We start from the raw sequence: 19,495 nt of genomic DNA, 5'->3' as shown, positions 1-19,495 counted from the left end.
TATTGATTCTTCCTACCCATGAGCATGGAATGTTCTTCCATTTGTTTGTATCCTCTTTTATTTCATTGAGCAGTGGTTTGTAGTTCTCCTTGAAGAGGTTCTTCACGTCCCTTGTAAGTTGGATTCCTAGGTATTTTATTCTCTTTGAAGCAATTGTGAATGGGAGTTCACTCATGATTTGGCTCTCTGTTGGTCTGTTATTGGTGTATAGGAATGCTTGTGATTTTTGCACATTGATTTTCTATCCTGAGACTTTGCTAAAGTTGCTTATCAGCTTAAGGAGATTTTGGGCTGAGATGATGGGGTTTTCTAGATATACAATCATATCATCTGCAAACAGGGACAATTTGACTTCCTCTTTTCCTAATTGAATACCTTTTATTTCTTTCTCCTGCCTGATTGCCCTGGCCAGAACTTCCAACACTATGTTGAATAGGAGTGGTGAGAGAGGGCATCCCTGTCTTGTGCCAATTTTCAAAGGGAATGCTTCCAGTTTTTGCCCATTCAGTATGATATTGGCTGTGGGTTTGTCATAGATAGCTCTTATTATTTTGAGATACGTCCCATCAATACCTAATTTATTGAGAGTTTTTAGCATGAAGGGCTGTTGAATTTTGTCAAAGGCCTTTTCTGCATCTATTGAGATAATCATATGGTTTTTGTGTTTGGTTCTGTTTATATGCTGGATTACATTTATTGATTTGTGTATGTTGAACCACCCTTGCATTCCAGGGATGAAGCCCACTTGATCATTGTGGATAAGCTTTTTGATGTGCTGCTGGATTCGGTTTGCCAGTATTTTATTGAGAATTTTTGCATCAGTGTTCATCAGGGATATTGGTCTAAAATTCTCTTTTTTTGTTGTGTCTCTGCCAGGCTTTGGTATCAGGATGATGCTGGCCTCAAAAAATGAGTTAGAGAAGATTCCCTCTTTTTCTATTGATTGGAATAGTTTCAGAAGGAATGGTACCAGCTCCTCTTTGTACCTCTGGAAGAATTCAGCTGTGAATCCATCTGGTCCTGGACTTTTTTTGGTTGGTAAGCCGTTAATTATTGCCACAATTTCAGAGCCTGTTATTGGTCTGTTCAGAGATTCAACTTATTCCTGGTTTAGTCTTAGGAGGGTGTATGTGTCCAGGAATTTATCCATTTCTTCTAGATTTTCTAGTTTATTTGCATAGATGTGTATATAGTATTCTTTCATCGTAGTTTGTATTTCTGTGGGATCGGTGGTGATATCCCCTTTATCATTTTTTATTGCGTCTATTTGATTCTTCTCTCTTTTCTATTAGTCTTGCTAGTGGTCTATCAATTTTGTTGATCTTTCCAAAAAAGCAGCTCCTGGATTCATTGATTTTTGAAGGGTTTTGTGTGTCTCTATTTCCTTCAGTTCTGCTCTGATCTCAGTTATTTCATGCCTTCTGCTAGCTTTTGAATGTGTTTGCTCTTGCTTCTCTAGTTCTTTTAATTGGGATGTTAGGGTGTCAATCTTGGATCTTTCCTGCTTTCTCCTGTGGGCATTTAGTGCTATAAATTTCCCTCTATACACTGCTTTGAATGTGTCCCAGAGATGCTGGGATGTTGTGTCTTTGTTCTCATTGGTTTCAAAGAACATCTTTATTTCTGCCTTCATTTTGTTATGTACCCAGTAGTCATTCAGGAGCAGGTTGTTCAGTTTCCATGTAGTTGAGCAGTTTTGAGTGAGTTTCTTAATCCTGAGTTGTAGTTTGATTGCACTGTGGTCTGAGAGACAGTTTGTTATAATTTCTGTTCTTTTACATTTGCTGAGGAGTGCTTTACTTCCAACTGTGTGGTCAATTTTGGAATAAGTGTGGTGTGGTGCTGAGAAGAATGTATATTCTATTGATTTGGGGTGGAGAGTTCTGTAGATGTCTATTAGGTCTGCTTGATGCAGAGCTGAGTTCAATTCGTGGATATCCTTGTTAACTTTCTGTCTCATTGATCTGTCTAATGTTGACAGTGGGGTGTTAAAGTCCCCCATTATTATTATGTGGGAGTCTAAGTCTCTTTGTAGGTCTCTAAGTACTTGCTTTATGAATCTGGGTGCTCCTGTATTGGGTGCATATATATTTAGGATAGTTAGCTCTTCTTGTTGAATTGATCCCTTTACCATTATGTAATGGCCTTCTTTGTGTCTTTTGATCTTTGTTGGTTTAAAATGTGTTTTATCAGAGACTAGGATTGCAAGCCCTGCCTTTTTCAGTTTTCCATTTGCTTGGTAGATCTTCCTCCATCCCTTTATTTTGAGCCTATGTGTGTTTCTGCATGTGAGATGGGTTTCCTGAATACAGCACACTGATGGGTCTTGACTCTTTATCCAATTTGCCAGTCTGTGTCTTTTAATTGGAGCATTTAGTCCATTTACATTTAAGGTTTATATTGTTATGTGTGAATTTGATCCTGTCATTGTGATGTTAGCTGGTTATTTTGCTCGTTAGTTGATGCAGTTTCTTCCCAGCCTCGATGGTTTTTACAATTTGGCATGTTTTTGCAGTGGCTGGTACTTTCCATGTTTAGCGCTTCCTTTAGGAGCTCTTTTAGGGCAGGCCTGGTGGTGATAAAATCTCTCAGCATTTGCTTGTCTGTAAAGGATTTTATTTCTCCTTCACTTATGAAGCTTAGTTTGGCTGGATATGAAATTCTGGGTTGAAAATTCTTTTCTTTAAGAATGTTGTATATTGGCCCCCACTCTCTTCTGGCTTGTAGAGTTTCTGCCGAGAGATCAGCTGTTAGTCTGATGGGCTTCCCTTTGTGGGTAACCCGACCTTTCTCTCTGGCTGCCCTTAACATTTTTTTCCTTCATTTCAACTTTGGTGAATCTGACAATTATGTGTCTTGGAGTTGCTCTTCTCAAGGAGTATCTTTGTGGCATTCTCTGTATTTCCTGAATTTGAATGTTGGCCTGCCTTGCTAGATTGCGGAAGTTCTCCTGGATAATATCCTGCAGAGTGTTTTCCATCTTGGTTCCTTTCTCCCCATCACTTTCAGGTACACCAATCAGACATAGATTTGGTCTTTCCACATAGTCCCATATTTCTTGGAGGCTTTGTCGTTTCTTTTTATTCTTTTTTCTCTAAACTTCTCTTCTTGCTTCATTTCATTCATTTGATCTTCCATCACTGATACCCTTTCTTCCAGTTGATCGAATCATCTAGTGAGGTTTCTGCATTCGTCACGTAGTTCTTGAGCCTTGGTTTTCAGCTCCATCAGCTCCTTTACGGACTTCTCTGCATTGGTTATTCTAGTTAGCCATTCGTCTAATTTTTTTTCAAGGTTTTTAACTTCTTTGCCATGGGTTCGAACTTCCTCCTTTAGCTCAGAGTAGTTTGATCATCTGAAGCCTTCTTCTCTCAACTCATCAAAGTCATTCTCCGTCCAGCTTTGTTCTGTTGCTGGTGAGGAGCTGCGTTCCTTTGGAGGAGGAGAGGCGCTCAGATTTTTAGAGTTTCCAGTTTTTCTGCTCTGTTTTTTCCCCATCTTTGTGGTTTTATCTACCTTTGGTCTTTGATGATGGTGACGTACAGATGGGGTTTTGGTGTGGATGTCCTTTCTGTTTGTTAGTTTTCCTTCTAACAGTCAGGACCCTCAGCTGCAGGTCTGTTGGAGTTTGCTGGAGGTCCACTCCAGGCCCCGTTTGCCTGGGTATCAGCAGCAGAGGCTGCAGAACAGTGAATACCGGTGAGCAGCAAATGTTGCTGCCTGATTGTTCCTCTGGGAGCTTTGTCTCAGAAGAGTACCCGGCCGTGTGAGGTGTCAGTCTGCCCCTACTGGGGGGTGCCTCCCAGTAGGGCTACTCGGGGGTCAGGGATCCACTTGAGGAGGCAGTCTGTCCGTTCTCAGATCTCCTAGTGCATGTTGGGAGAACCACTACTCTCTTCAAAGCTGTCAGATAGGGACATTTAAGTTTGCAGAGGATTCTGCTGCCTTTTGTTTGGCTATGCCCTGCCCCCAGAGGTGGAGTCTACAGAGGCAGGCAGGCCTCCTTGAGCTGTGGTGGGCTCCACCCAGTTCGACCTTCCTGGTCGCTTTGTTTACCTACTCAAGCTTCAGAAATGGTTGGTGCCCCTCCCCCAGCCTCACTGCTGCCTTGTGGTTTGATCTCAGACTGCTGTGCTGGCAATGAGCGAGGCTCCATGGGCGTAGGACCCTCCGAGCCAGGTGCAGGATATAATCTCCTGGTGTGCCATTTGCTACAACCATTGGAAAAGCGCAGTATTAGGGTGGGAGTGACCCGATTTTCCAGGTGCCATCTGTCACCCCTTTCTTTGACTAGGAAAGGGAATTCCCTGGCCCCTTGCGCTTCCCAGTTGAGGCGATGCCTCACCCTGCTTTGGCTCAAGCTGGGTGCACTGCACCCGCTGTCCTGCACCCACTGTCTGACAATCCCCAGTGAGATGATCCCGGTACCTCAGTTGGAAATGCAGAAATCCCCGTCTTCTGCATCACTCACGCTGGGAGCTCTAGACTGGAGCTGTTCCTATTTGGCCATCTTGCCTCCACCTCATAGCTATTTTTAAAAAGAGTAATCTTTTTAAAATTTACTAGTTGGATTACTTTTCTTTTTACTAATAATTCATACATGTCTTTTATTAAGTACCTCTTTCCTTTCCCCTTAGGTTTATTCTGTTGCTACTGTATCATTATTTTTATATTGGATGTTGATGTAATTTATCTATTTTAATAACATACACATTTAAAGGCTATGATCTTCCTAAGAGTGCATTTTAGCCATATTCAGATGGCTGCTTGAAGTGGTCTGAAAACTATCTTTTAATTTAAGTCATCTGATGGAATGGTTCAGCAGTGTAGAGCAAAAACATTTAGAAGACTAATGCAAGGTAATTTTTTCCCTAAACATCAAATGCTTCCTTTAAATGCAGAATCTTCTGTAATGAACAGTCAGCAATTTGGAAAACATGCAACACATACTTATGTTGACTACTTGTGAATTACTATGTTATGGTCTTTGAATCTCAGATCCTATCAATGGATGTCTCAAGGCAGAAACTTGTAATATGTAACATATGATATATAGAGGTGATTATATCATATACACGTCTATAGTCTAATTAGAAATAGTAGCTCATAAAGACAGAGAGTAGAGTAGGGAGAGTGCTTAGTACAGATATCTTACACCTACCTTGGGCCTTACTGACCTCCATGCACTCTCCCTAACTCATCAGTGACAGAAACTAGAAACTAGACTATCTCTTGCCATTTGATTATTTGGTCATTTGAAGCTTCACTGGGGGAAGAACTTAAAGAGCAATTATTCTTTAAGAGCCAGAGAATTCAAAAGTTGATAAGATCCAAGAACAGTCATTCAGGTCTCCATAAACAAAAACAAACATTAAGCAGAGTGCACACTCATTTTCTTAGGAGCAATCAAATCTCAATTCAGATAGTATACCTTGACTCAAGATGATATTTTATGATAAACCAACCATGGAAAACAGAATATCTTTGTATTCTATCCAAAAGAACCAGAGAATACAGAAATCAGTATCGAAACTGATTTTAAAACATCTGGTTTGAATTCATTATTTTCAAAAAGCACAAAGATAGGTGTATAATTTATGGGATTCATCCAGAATCTCACAAATTATAGCAGAGCTAGTACTACAATCTCCTTCAGAGCTCAGCATATTTCACACAAACTGGTATTACAAATGCATTCTGTGTTTGTTAAAAGTAGAAATAAGAAAAGAATCTGAAAATTGTTAACTGTTATACTCAAAGGTAAGAAAATGGTTGCATATTTTATGACTCAATATGGCTTTGATCCAATTTGTTTCTGTATATGACAGTGTATTAGTCATGTAACCAGGCATTTGGGATCAGAATTACCTTTCAAAGACCATTTGTAATTGAACTCTGTTATCGAAGTAGCAGTGTCATTATCAGTATATTATTATATATAAACTTGTAGAAAACAAATTCACATAATTTTGCATCTTAATGAACAATGTGCCTGCTCCTGGCACTCAAGCAGGCTCTATATTTGACACAAACTCCCCCTTTATATCAGTACCATATCCATGTTTACCTCCATTCATCATTTGAGACAGTTCCTCAAGATTGGCTTCCAGGTCAGTTCCTTAAAAATGAAAAGATTATCAGTGACCAAACTACCAAAAGTGATCTACAGTTCAAGGCAATTTTTATTGAAATGTCAATTACATTCTTCACAGAAATGAAAAAAAAATCCTAAAATTCATATGGAACCAAAGAAGACCCCAAATAGCCAAAGCCATCCTGGGCAAAAAGAAAAAAGCTGGAAATATCACACTACCTGACTTCAAAATATTCTACAAAGCCAGAGTAACCAAAACAGCATGGTGCTTGCACAACACCATGCCACACACAGACCAGTGGAACAGAATAGAGAACCTGGATTTAAATCCACATATTTAAAGCCAAGTGATTTTTCACGAAAGCAGCAAAAACATTCGGTGGGGAAAGGAAAGTTTCTTCAATAAGTGGTGCAGGGAACACTAGATATTCCAGTGCAGAAAAATGAAACTAGACCCCTATCTCTTACCATATACAAAAACCAACTCAAGTTGGATTAAAGAATTTAATATAAGACTTGAAACTAAGAAAATACTAGAAGAAAACACTGGGAAAATGCTTCAAGACATTGGTCTGGGCAAACATTTTTTGCTTAAGACCTTCAAAGCAAAACCAAAGCACAAATAGACAAATGGGATTATATCAAGCTGAAAACCTTCTGCACAGCAAAGGAAACAGTCAACAGAGTGAAAAGGCAACCTACAGAATTGGAGAAAATATTTGCAAACTATCCACCTGACAAATAATTAATAACCAGAATATATAAGAAACTCAAACAACTCAATAGCAACAAAACCAAGTAATCCAATTAAAAATGGCAAAGATCTGAATAGAAATTTCTCGAAAAAAAGACACACCAACAGCCAACAGGAATATGAAAAAATGCTCAATATTACAAAATGTCACAGGATCATCAGGTGTCACATTTCCAGATGGAAACCTCTGTGGCCAATGGCGCTTTTGTCCGAGTTGTGCTTGGGTCTGCTGGGGCTCACTCTGCCCATTCGGCCTGGGAGGCTGTGTTCAGCTCACACTACCAGCCCAGATTCCATGCCTGCCAAGGGCAAGACAGGCATAGTGCAGTGAGGGGTGCATGAGCAAGTGAACACAGGGTCCGGCCACTGTTCACAGCCAGGCATGCCAGCTGCTGCAGCAGGGGAGGCAGTGCCAGTCACTGGCACAGGTGCTAGCTCCATGCAAGCCTGCAACTGGATCAGATGCACCACAAGTGGCTTCTGCTGCAGGCACCTGTGTCTGCATGAGGGGAACACAGTGGCACCTGGAAGGTTGGAGATACCAGAAACTGCAAGCCCCAAAGAGGGTGTCATAGCCCTGGCTTGGAAAGCACCTAGGTCTGGGCTCCCTGAAGAGCCACAACTCTTCCCTCATTCTTGTCACCCACAATGTGGCAAGTGGAAGGGCGTGTTTTAGCCCTGTTTGTGTTACAACTTTTTCAGTCCTGCCATTCAGTGGGTGGATCCTGAGTTCTTGTCCCATGTCCAGGAATAACAAGGTACACAGACAACTAGAGGGTGAGCAAGGCAGAGAGGAGTTTTATTGAGCCACAGAGCATCTTTCAGGAGACCCAAAGTAGGTAGCTCCTTTCTGCAAGCAGGTCATCCTGACAAGTTTCCAGCTTTCAGTGGAGAGGAGACCCATAGTGGGTAGCTTCTTTCCACAGGCAGGTAGTCCTGATGAGTGCAGCCCTCAGCAGAGAGGAGACCTGGAGTGGGTAGCTCCTATCCGCAGGCAGGTTGTCCCAACAAGTGTCTAGCTAGCAGCAAGGAGACCCAGGGTGGGCAGCTCCTTTCTACAGGCAGGCTATCCCAACAAGTGTCCAGCTGTCAGAAGAGAGGAGACCCATAGTGGGTAGCTCCTTTCTGCAGGTAGGTAGACCTGACAAGTGCAGCCCTCAGCAGAGAGAAGATCTGGAGTGGTAGCTCCTATCTGCACACAGGTTGTCCCAATGAGTGTCCAGCTCTCAGTGGAGAGGAGTTCTATAGTGGGTAGCTCCTTTCCACAGGCAGGTAGTCCTGATGTCTGTATGAGTCTGGCTGAGTCTGGGGTTTTTATGGGCTTAGAAGGGAGGAAGCATGTGCAGACTGGTTCATGGGCAGTCATGGGCAGGCCCAGAAAAAGCACCATAAGTTTTCATTCCAGGCCACAGACTCCACCCAGAACAGGCAGCTTGGCCCGCAGGCTTCAGGCCACCCATGGCTTGAAAGTGGGACTTCACAACAGACCTGCCCCTTTCTGCCCAGGAACCTGTCGCCTCCTACTGCCATCAACATGCCATCAATGCTGCCCAGGCTGTTTGTGCTGAGGGGACTGTTTGGTGCTGCAGGCCTGCACTAAGCCACCCTCAGCACCCCTGGCTTCCCTCCCACTCTCATCAGTGCCCAAAGTCCAGAGGGGCCTGAGGGAGCAAGGCTCCTGCCCATTCCCAGCACCAACCAGCTCCAGGGAGTGCACAGCCATTGCTGAGCCTTCCCTGTTGCAGCCAGTGTTTTCACAGCAGCCACTCCAGATGGGCTGCCACTGCCATCACAATCTTCAGAGAAATGCATATTAAAACCACAGTGAGATATCATCTCATCCCAGTTAAAATGGCTATTATCAAAAAGACACAAAATAGCAGATGCTAGAGAGGATGCAGACTAAGGGGAATGCTGGTACACTGCTGGTGGGCATGCAAATTTCCACTACGGAAAACAGTATGGAGGTTACTCAAAATAGAAAAAATAGATCTACCATATGATCCAGCATTCTGAATACTGGGTATATATCCAAAAGGAAGGAAATCAGTATATAGAAGAGATACCTGCATGTCGATGTTTATTGCAGCAGTATTCACAATGGCCAAGATATGGAGTCAAACTAAGTGTCCATCAATGGACAAATGGATAAAGAAAATATGGTATATATGCACAATGGAATACTATTCAGCCATAAAAATAAATGAAATCCTGTCATTTGCAGTAACATAGATGGAGCTGGAGGTCATTATGTTAAATAAAATAAGTTAGAAAGAATAAAAAGGATCTAGTATTTGACATTACAACAGGGTGACTATAGTCAATAATAATGTAATGGCATTTTAAAAATAACTAAAAGAGTATAACCAGATTGTTTGTAACACAAAGGATAAATGCTTAAGGTGATGGATACCCCATTTATCCTGATGTGATTATTACATATTGTATGCCTGTATCAAAATATTCTATATACCCCCCAAATATATGCACCTACTATGTACCCACAAAAATTAAAAATTTTAAAAAGTCATATTTAGGTCCAAAAGCCCTATAAGTAACATTTCATAAATGAATCCTATGTGAAACAAAGTACCAGAAATAATAGCAAAATTATTTGTGACTAACAGTGAATTTACTGTCTTGAAGTGAGAATAAAGAAGTAGGGTGGGAAGAAATTAATGGGCATTGTTGTCAGTCATGTTTTGGAAACTCCTTAACAGTGAATTGCTAAAATAATCCATGGACCAAATTATGTAAATGTTTAGTTTGGAAATACTATATTTTGAGGAAATAATCTCTGTTTCATGATAATCTTATGATACTTTTGATTTTTCTAATTATGAAAGTATTTAAACAACTTTTAAAAAGCCTCTTAAAGTCATAGTGATATAACTGCTTATAGGTCAGTATCTTGAATTGTCCAGCTTTTACCAAATTTACTGCAAAAAATATCAACCAAAGGACAATGGCCATCATTCACTGAGCTCTTTTCTGGAGTCTCTTCATTGAACTGTGTCTTTTCCTGAGCCAGTACTGAGCTACCTTACAGTGCAGACACATTTGATCATTAAGCATTTTAAGCAAAACCATTCACTTTTTACTTACAAAAACAGAGAGGGGAAAAATACTATTTAGGGAATGAAGTACCAATCTATCCCAACCAGTCAAGTGCTCTTTAGTAAGACACAATCTCGGAGTCTGAGTTGTCTCATTTAGAAAGGAATTAAAAATGCCATGTAAACAGGCCTTATCCTAGGTGTTATAAGTGTGTTGACTTGGCACTCTATACGTTTTATTAAAAGATGCTTATGTTTTTGATGCAATAACTAAGAGATAGTGCACAATTTTATGACTAATATTAAACATTGTTTTCTTGGATTTGCTAATGTAGAACACTGATGAGAAAGGTATTTTCAAACACAGAAAATAAGTCTCAAGGAAAAAGGGAAATTCTTTATAGTGAGGGACTGCACAAAACTGCATACTATACTCTTCACTTTTCCAGCCAACTTTCAGGAAATGTTTGAGATCCTTTCTTAATGTTTTCTTTCCTCCTGTTACTAGTTATGGCATAATGCATGATGAACATATAGGCCTCCTCTCTCTCCACCACAGACATTCCTTCTTTTCCTTCCCAGCACCTTAAATCTCAGCTGCACCCTGATCTTCTCTCTCACTTGGCTCCTGGGACTAGCGCTGTATGTATGTGTGCCCACATGCGTGTGTGTGCAAATAAAAAGTTTTGTTATTAATACATGTCAATAATATAAGTATACAGAATATGTAGATATTTCTAATCCTAAGTAAGTCTAAAGACATTTCTCCAACATGATTCCATATGATGGCAGAGGCAGGGGTGGCCCATCTGGAGCAGCAGCTGCCATCATACTGGCTGCAGCACGGCCCGGCCTCCTGTTCCACAGAGCAGGCAGGAGCCCTGCCCCCTGTATGGCTGCAGCTGCTCTACTGTGGCTCCAGATCTGGGTGTCTCTGTGCTCTAGGGGGCCAAGGAAAGGCCCCCCCCCGGCAGGTTTGGAAGTGCCTCCCCGGCAGGTTTGGAAGTGCCTGCTCCCACTGCCTGGTTTCTCCGCACTGTCAGCGTCCACTCCGATCTCAGAGGTATGGCCGGGGCTGCACACTGCATGAAACTGGCGGGAGCCAAGGACAAGTGGGAGCCAGGGACAAGCAGGAGCCTCGCCTCTTCCAAGTTGGTGGGACGGGAGCTGCCCAGGTGCAGCTGCAGCCTGCCGAGCTTGGCTTTGGACCTAGGCATATCTGTGCTCTTGGGAGCCCTGGACGGCCCCTGTTCCCCCGCTCAGAAGTGCCTGTTCCCACTGCCTGGCCTCTCCCTACTCCCAGTGCCCGCTCTGATTGTGGAGCAAGGTTGGGGCCGCCTGGGCACTGTCACAGCCCGGCTGGGTGGATGCACGCTCAGGGTAGTGCTGACCTGCCAGACACCTTTTGCCTGAGTCCCCCAGGATTTGGGCACCAATGAACACAGGAGGGAAACTGAGTCGGGGGGTGGAAGGAAGTTCAGCACTGGCCTGCAGGCAGCCCTTGGCACAAACAGTCTGGGAGCCATGAATGGTGGTAGGAGTCCAACAGGCTTCTGGGCAGAAGGGGGGTCCCTGGTGAAATGCCACCTTTAGGCCCGGAAAGGCCTGAAGCCTGGGATCCAGGCTGCCATTCCTGCGGACTGGAGGGGGAACTCATGGTGCTTTTTACCGGGCCTGCCCATGGCTGCCCATGGACCAATCAGCATGCACTTTCTCCCTGAAGCCCATACAAACCCCAGATTCTGCCAGAGCAGCAGACTTCAGGACGACCAGTTGCAGAGGGGAGCTACCCTCTTCAGAGCCTTCTCTCTGCTGAGAGCTGCAGACAACAGGATGACAAGCTGCAGAAAGGAGCCACCCTCTATGCTGAGAGGTGAACACTCATCAGGACGACCTGTCTGCAGAGAGGAGCCACTCACTCCAGGCCTCCTCTTTGCTGAGAGCTGAACACTGTACGATAGGAGGAACTACGTACAGAGAGGAGCTACACACTGCAGGTCTCCTCTGAGCTGTTCTAACACTCAATAAAGCTCTTTTTCATCTTGCTCACTCTCCACTTGTCTGCCTACCTCATTCTTCCTGGACACAAGACAAGAACTTGGGCAAAGATGCCACCAGCCACAGAGGTTTCTGGCCAGAAAAGCAACACCCCATAGATCCCACAAAACATACACTTATTCTTCATAAAGTTACTCTTCCCATGGAGAGGTTACTCTAAGACAGAGACACCCTCAAGGGTTTTAGAAGTCATTTTAATCTCTGTTGGGATAGATGTGTGCAATCTGTTATCAATAAGCATGAGGAGGGAGTCATGGGCAAAATCTGGGAAACACAAGATCATTCATCTAGGCAAAGCCAGAACATAATCCTCTTAGATTAGTCTTTCCTTCATGAGATGCCATGATCATTTTTTATCAGCATGGAAGATCTTTATCAGTGTATCTATACTAGTTCAACAACACTATTACAAAAAGAAATTTCAGCTAATAGAAAATATCAAATGTTAAAGTACGCACAACCACAGGCCTATCAGGCTGAGAAGATTCTTGTCCATTTCTTCTTGGTTAAGGCCTGTATGCTAATCTTCCTCACCCACTCACATTTCACACTCAAATCAGTTCTCACCAGAGGACTCTGTGACTATAAAAGTTTACACCTTCAGCAGCTCAAAACAGCCATCTTCACTGATACCTTCTTGCAGTCATTTATGATAAGAACTTGGCATCTGCTGCCAAAGGCTCTGCCACCACAAACACTCTTCCTTGCAAGACCAATTGACTGGCTGGCCCAGACCAGGATTCCTTTTGTCTTCTTCATTCCACCTAGACAGGTTCCTTAATCCTTTATCTTATCTCTTTTTCTTCTTGATGGTAAATTTTACTTTGTTTGTTGTGGAGTGTTTAACCTATAACACTTGCATATTGATTTGGCATACTGTTATGTATGGTTTGCAATACTGACTGACTTGTGGAGTGGCTTAAGCTTGTGTGCCTGTGGCTCTGACTACTAAGTGAACAGGAAGAACTAAGGGGAAGTGTCTCCTTGGGAACTCCATGTAGTTCATGGCTTTTGTGATTGGATAGCATCAATAAAAACCTGATATTGTTGAAAGACACAAGCATGCATGGACCTGGTTATTTCTAATCCAGTACTTCTCATGATAAGCTGGCATAGTCAGCTTACTGGGCACAACTGGCACAGTTGGCTTACTTGGCATAATTGGTGTACTCAATTTTAAGGCCAAAGCCCCCACTAAAACTTCCATTGGAAATCACGCCATTTGACAAAACAAACTGCCATGCTCTCTGACAGCAGACATAATCTCGCCTCACCTTGAAAGCCTGGCTACTTGAGGAAAACCTTGGGTGATAAGACAACTTGCTCAAGTTGTGAAGATCCAACGGCTGACAAGGTCTTGGTTGATGCCAAGCTAGGAAGCTGGGGGAGCCAGGAATGCTCACATCAAGCAGGTCTCAATTTATGGGATGCTGACTGGCAAAACAAATTTTTAATTTGGCCAAAAGAAAGTCAATTATTACATAACCTCCACTCAGACAGTTGGTTAAGGTGGGAAATTGAAATATTATTAAGAAACTATATAAAGTAGCTACTAATATGGCATAATGTGGGTTCTAGTTAAGAAAATTAAGCAGGCATGCCAGAGGGCTCATCGCCCAAATACAGTACTTAGTGTTGAGAGTCCTTGGTACCCAACAGAGTTGGAAGTCAGAAAGAGTCCCTGTAGGATCCCCCAAGGATGTATGGTCAGACTTGAGGGACCTGACAAAATGTTAAGCCTTTAATTACCAGAGCCCCCAAAGAAGAAATCCCTGCACTTTTTTTGAGACATACACAACTTTATTTAATAATCTGTAAAAAGTCATACTCTGGCAGAGTGATACATTCCTTATCTCAGCAGAAAGCAAACAATGTGTCTGACAAGCCTCTTCCCAAGATTCGAAAATGTAACTCTGAGCTTACATTTCAATGCTCCCAAGAGCTAGGCTTTTGAAGAAATTCCTGCACTTTTAATGCAAAGTAGCTCACAGATATACAGGGGTCCTCAGAAAGCCAAAGAGCTAGCTCACAGAATTTTAAGGAAAAGTAAATCCCTTTCAGATGTAACTTTTAAGGAGGAACCCCTGGGTCCTAAGGACCCCCAACTAGTGGACCTAGGAGAATATAATGATCCCAGAGGTGGGTGGGATATATGCAGCAAGACCTATAATAACTACAAAAAGAGTTATAGATTATAACAGTGGAAATGGCAGACCTCAGGACATCAGTGAGGACAGAGAATACACCACAGAAGAATTACAAAAACTAAGAATAAATTTTTGCCAAAGACAGACCACAGATGCAGACTGACTCCTTCCATTATGCAATAATGAAGCAAACACCACAGCACTATCAGGCACAGAAATGCATCAGATCAATACATTAGCAGAAAACCCATCACTAAATCAGAAATTATTAGAACTAACAACAAATTATCCAACATGTGTCCTATCCATCTGGGACTGGATTACATTAGCCTGATATCTATCTACCCAATATTTAAACCCAACAAAATTTGGTGATGGACTTAAATGGACTGATCTAACACAGGCACAAAAGGATACAAGAAAATTATCTATCTTAGGAATTATAAATGATGGATATAATCAATATACCATTCCATCTGAAATTCCAGCTACAAATGAAATTGAAAGAGCACTTATAGGAGCACCACCTAACCTAAAAGTCTCCTACATTAATTCTCTCTCAGCATGAAGAACCATAGAAAGTATACTAGAAAATTTTCAACTTTCTGCCGAATTATCAGGAACTCACAAGGTAACATTTATGGCAAATCTGATAATCTCAGGAAGGCACCAAAATTCTTTGCATTTAATACATAAGTCTGAATGTTTATTCAAAATGGACCTGGAGGACCTTGGAAAAATAAACCAAGGCAGACAAGTTGGCAACCCAGGCAAAATAACTGGCAACTAAGGCCACAAGGACCAAACTGGTGTTAGGTACAGTAAGTTCCTCTTCAAAAAGTCAGCTTGGTCAACTTCTTTGTTCTTTGTTCTCTATTTTCAAAGCCTAACTTCCTCATTCTTTGTGCCTCCTTGCCCCTAGTTACAGTAAACAACCTTCCAGCCAGTTCTAATCAATAATTCACACCTGTTCCCTTGGTTACCCACTCTGCAACTGCAACTATTCTTCCCGCCAAAACCACCAGTCCCAGCCTGTAACTCACATCCCCCTTCCCTTCCCTTATTTGGGAAAATATTCACAAATAGCCAATCAAGTCAGCTTAGATTGTGCGGTCTGACCCCAGCCCATGGGGGAGTGACACAGAGGTAGGGAGTGTGTTAGGGATAAAAACCCCTTCCCTCCTTTGTTCAGTGTGCTCTCGTAGTGGCCAGAGGTGCAAGCAGCACCCTTCTGCAGAAGTAAATTTACCTTGCTGAGAAATCCTTTGTTCGAGTGCTCGTTTTCTTTGTGACTCCAAGTTCTTATTTCCAACACTGGCAACATGGCCATCTAAGGCCACCAGCCAGATACCAAAATAAGGTCCAAAATAATGGACCTCCCGAGGTCCAGGGCCAAACTCACAATGTCAAAAACAGCAACAACAACAGAAAAATGTTGCAAGAAAATGTTTCTCAACAAATGAGAAACCCCCTGGGTATGAACTGTAACACTCAATCCTGGGGATAATAGACCATACATACAATTAACTATACAAATTGACAAATATATACATACTTATACATTTATTTAGACACTGGATCACAAGCTGTCTTAGATATAATGCACCAAACCTTAACACAAACATCCTCATAGAAGGACTTGGAGGAAAACTAACTTGAGGCTTCCCTATCTCTGCTTCTATATGGCTCTGTAACTCTAAACTTATACATTGCACTATTTACTATTCACCTGAACTAGAAAACATTATAGGAATGGATCGAGTTGTGAAACTTTTTAACCCATGGTGGTCTATTAAGAAACTTAGGAACTAAAATTCTCTTACATAGCACAAATTAAAATGAAGCGCATAAGACTGTCTACACCATACCAGGTTGCGTACAGTAAACAATATCCATTTAAGGGAGGACACAAAGAAATAAAAGCAAAGATTCTAGAACTTCATAAGGAAGAACTTATTACAATTGGCATTTCAAATAACTTTAATGGTCTAGCATGGCCTGTCCTGAACCCAAATGGGAGCTATAGAATAACTATTAACTATAGAAATTTAAATAGAGTCATACCTAAAATGCCAGGAGTATTACCAGATGAAGAAGTCATTAATAAGATCACTAACTGTAATGACAAATACTGTGTAACTATAGACATGTTGGACATGTTCTTTGCCATACCAATAGACCAAGAAAGTCAGGAATATACCACTTTTACCTGGGAAGGCAAACAATTCCAATATAAAATATTACCACGGGGATATTTAAGTTGTCCAGTAATAGCTCACTCCATTTTATCATCACACATAGACCAGTCAAAATACACATCACTAACAATATCATATATAGGTGACATTATAATGGTAAACAATGACCATGAAACACTTAAACAAGAAAAAAAATCTCAATAACACACTTAAGATCACTGGGATGGACTATTAATAGAGATAAAAACACAGGTCCAAACACCAATTGCAAATTTTTAGGAGTACAGTGGTCATTAAAAGGGAGAAAAATCCCCACCACAGTGGTAGATAAAATAAAAAGCCTTAAGGCACCAAAGAATAAACAGGAAGCACAAAGACTTGCAGATTTATTTGGATACTGGAGACAACATATACTTCATTTAAACATCATCCTAAAACCAATATGTAAGATGACTAGGAAATCCTGACTTCACATCGGGACAAGAACAAACACAAGCACTGGAAACACTCAAAGACTACATTACCACATTCCAAACACAACATTAGCCATCTCCAGATACACAACTTAGGTTGAAAATTTTAATGAGCAATGAATATGGAACATTGTCATTATGGACAAAGAAACCAGATTCTAAATCCTTCCTACTGGTCGGATTTTGGACAACAAAATTCCCATGCTCTAAACAACAAATATAGCCCATTTGAAAAATATATATGGCTTACACATGAAGCCCTCACAAACATTGAGCCTCTGACTGGTAACAACACCATTACCATTAGATACCATATACCTCTCCTTCACTGGATAAAATTGAGTCCTGAAGAATAAATAGGTATCCAAATTGATTGCATGGAAATGGTACATCCAGGGTCGAGATACAGGCTTTAAGGGTCAACCAGGCCTCCTCACCAAGGAGATCCACAAGACTGAAATAAACTTGCTGGAATTTATTCTGAGGACAGGGACAATCCATGCAAATGTAGGTAAATGGGGCCCAGTGTAGTCTGATGTACTGTCCAACACCTGGTTTACAGAGGGATCGGCCTCCATGACCCAAAGCCAGACCCAACGGACAGCAACAGCACTCAGACCCCAGAAATAAACAATCCTGAAGGAAGCAGGTAAATCTCTCCCCACACAACATGCAGAACTGAGTGCAGCTGTCCTACCGGTCAGACACTATCAGAAAATTGAAAGAAAATTTATATTTTTACAGACTCATGGGCAGTTGCAAATGGCATAGTCCTATAGTCACATAAATGAAAACAAAATAATTTTACAATTAATGGTAAAGACATATAGTCCACATCTTACTGGAAGGAACTATATGAATTATCAAACTGAATTTAGATATTTGTGATGCATGAATCAGCACACCAAAAAGACAATTCAGAGACCACAAAATTTAATAACCAAGTAGATGCATTAACAGGGAATATAAACATTGACACTCAAAACATACCCAAATTAAAACTACACAGAAATCCAGACAACCCATGGAGACATTCATTACCACTTCTACAACTCAGGAGATAATCAGACAATGAATGTGAGATAGTACAAGTACCCCCCAATAACTATAATGAAACAGGGGTATGACTTCAAAATTAAACAGACCACTGTACTCCTAAAAACAGACAAGCCTATAATCCCAGCATTTTGTGAGGCCGAGGCAGGTGGATCACGAGGTCAGGAGTTCGAGATCAGCTTGACCAACATGGTGAAACCCTGTCTCTACTAAGAACACACAAAAAAATTAGCCAGGCGTGGTGGCACTTGCCTGTAATCCTAGCTACTCAGGAGGCTGAGACGAGAATCGCTTGAACCCGGGAGGCAGAGGTTGCAGTGAGCTTAGATCGTGCCACTGCACGCTGGCCTGGGCAACAGACCGAGACTCCACCTGAAAAAAAAAAAAAATTAAACAGACACCAGAAGCAGCTTACATTCCACAAATGCTCCTACAATTACGTAAGCAGAAAGGACATTTAGGCACACACTCACTGTACAAGTGGCTGTCAGAAATCAAAAGGTGACATGACATCAAATTAAAAAGGCTACAGGTAATTGTGAATAATGTAAAACTAATCTGGACAAATATAAATATACTAAACCAATATACATACAAATCTGACATCTTTAATTTCTGCTTACAGGTAAATTTTATAGAACCATTAAATCGCTCCTACTAACAAAAATATGCAGTTACAATGGTGGATATATATAAAGGGATTGGCATAGCAACAGCAGCTAGCCACTCATTTGCCAAATATACTATCTCAGCCTTAGAAATTTGGGCGGCTCACTATGGAGCCCCCAAAATGATTGAAAGTGATCAAGCAACTCATTTTACATCAAGGACCACACAAGCATTGGTGGACCAATGGGATATATAATTAAATTTTTACCTACCTTGCAATCTTACAGCAGTGGGATATATAGAAAGATTTAATGGCTAATAAAAAGAGAATGGAAAGCCTTAGACCAAATGAGTACATTTCAACAAGCTCTTAACCTGGCATGTTTCAACTTAAATCAAAGAGAAAGACTATAAGAGCAGCCTCCATTCTTATCTTAATCACCCAAACTTAACTGTCACAAAAGATAAGGAAGAATATGATACAAATATTATACCTTACAAGGTGAGCACTAGACTAAATAACAACACTATCTCCCAACAGGACACTGTGGCCCATGGACACGGAAACACATGTTAGACTACAGGAAACAGGAGAGTTAGAATTAGACAAAATCTCCAATCTCTCTTTACAATGCTTTCTTCTAGTCATTGCATTAATATTATCCACGAGAATAAGTGAAAGTGTACTTCAATCCAATTTTGCTTACCACTAATCTAATATTTTTAACTTCAACATCACTCCTAGCTATCACTGGAATAATTAAATACTTTACTCACTTAGGACATCAAGATGGCTACAAATTTGTGTAGCTTCTCAACTGGTCTTATCAACTTTCTCATTCACCTCATATTAGCCATCATAGTAACTTTACTGCCTTGTTATTACTTATATTGCCACCAGGGAGACTGTAACCAGATAAATCAAACTAACACAAGCACACACATCCCTCACAGCAGAAAAATTACAAATTTCACTATCTGCTTGTTAAGTATATTATTTGATTAATAATTTGCAGACTGACAGCTATAATGCATCCCCAGCATATGGAC

The sequence above is a fragment of the Pan paniscus genome, chromosome X (genome assembly GCF_029289425.2).
Source record: "Pan paniscus chromosome X, NHGRI_mPanPan1-v2.0_pri, whole genome shotgun sequence".
NCBI classification, from domain to species: domain Eukaryota; kingdom Metazoa; phylum Chordata; class Mammalia; order Primates; family Hominidae; genus Pan; species Pan paniscus.
This window is presented reverse-complemented; position numbering follows the sequence as displayed.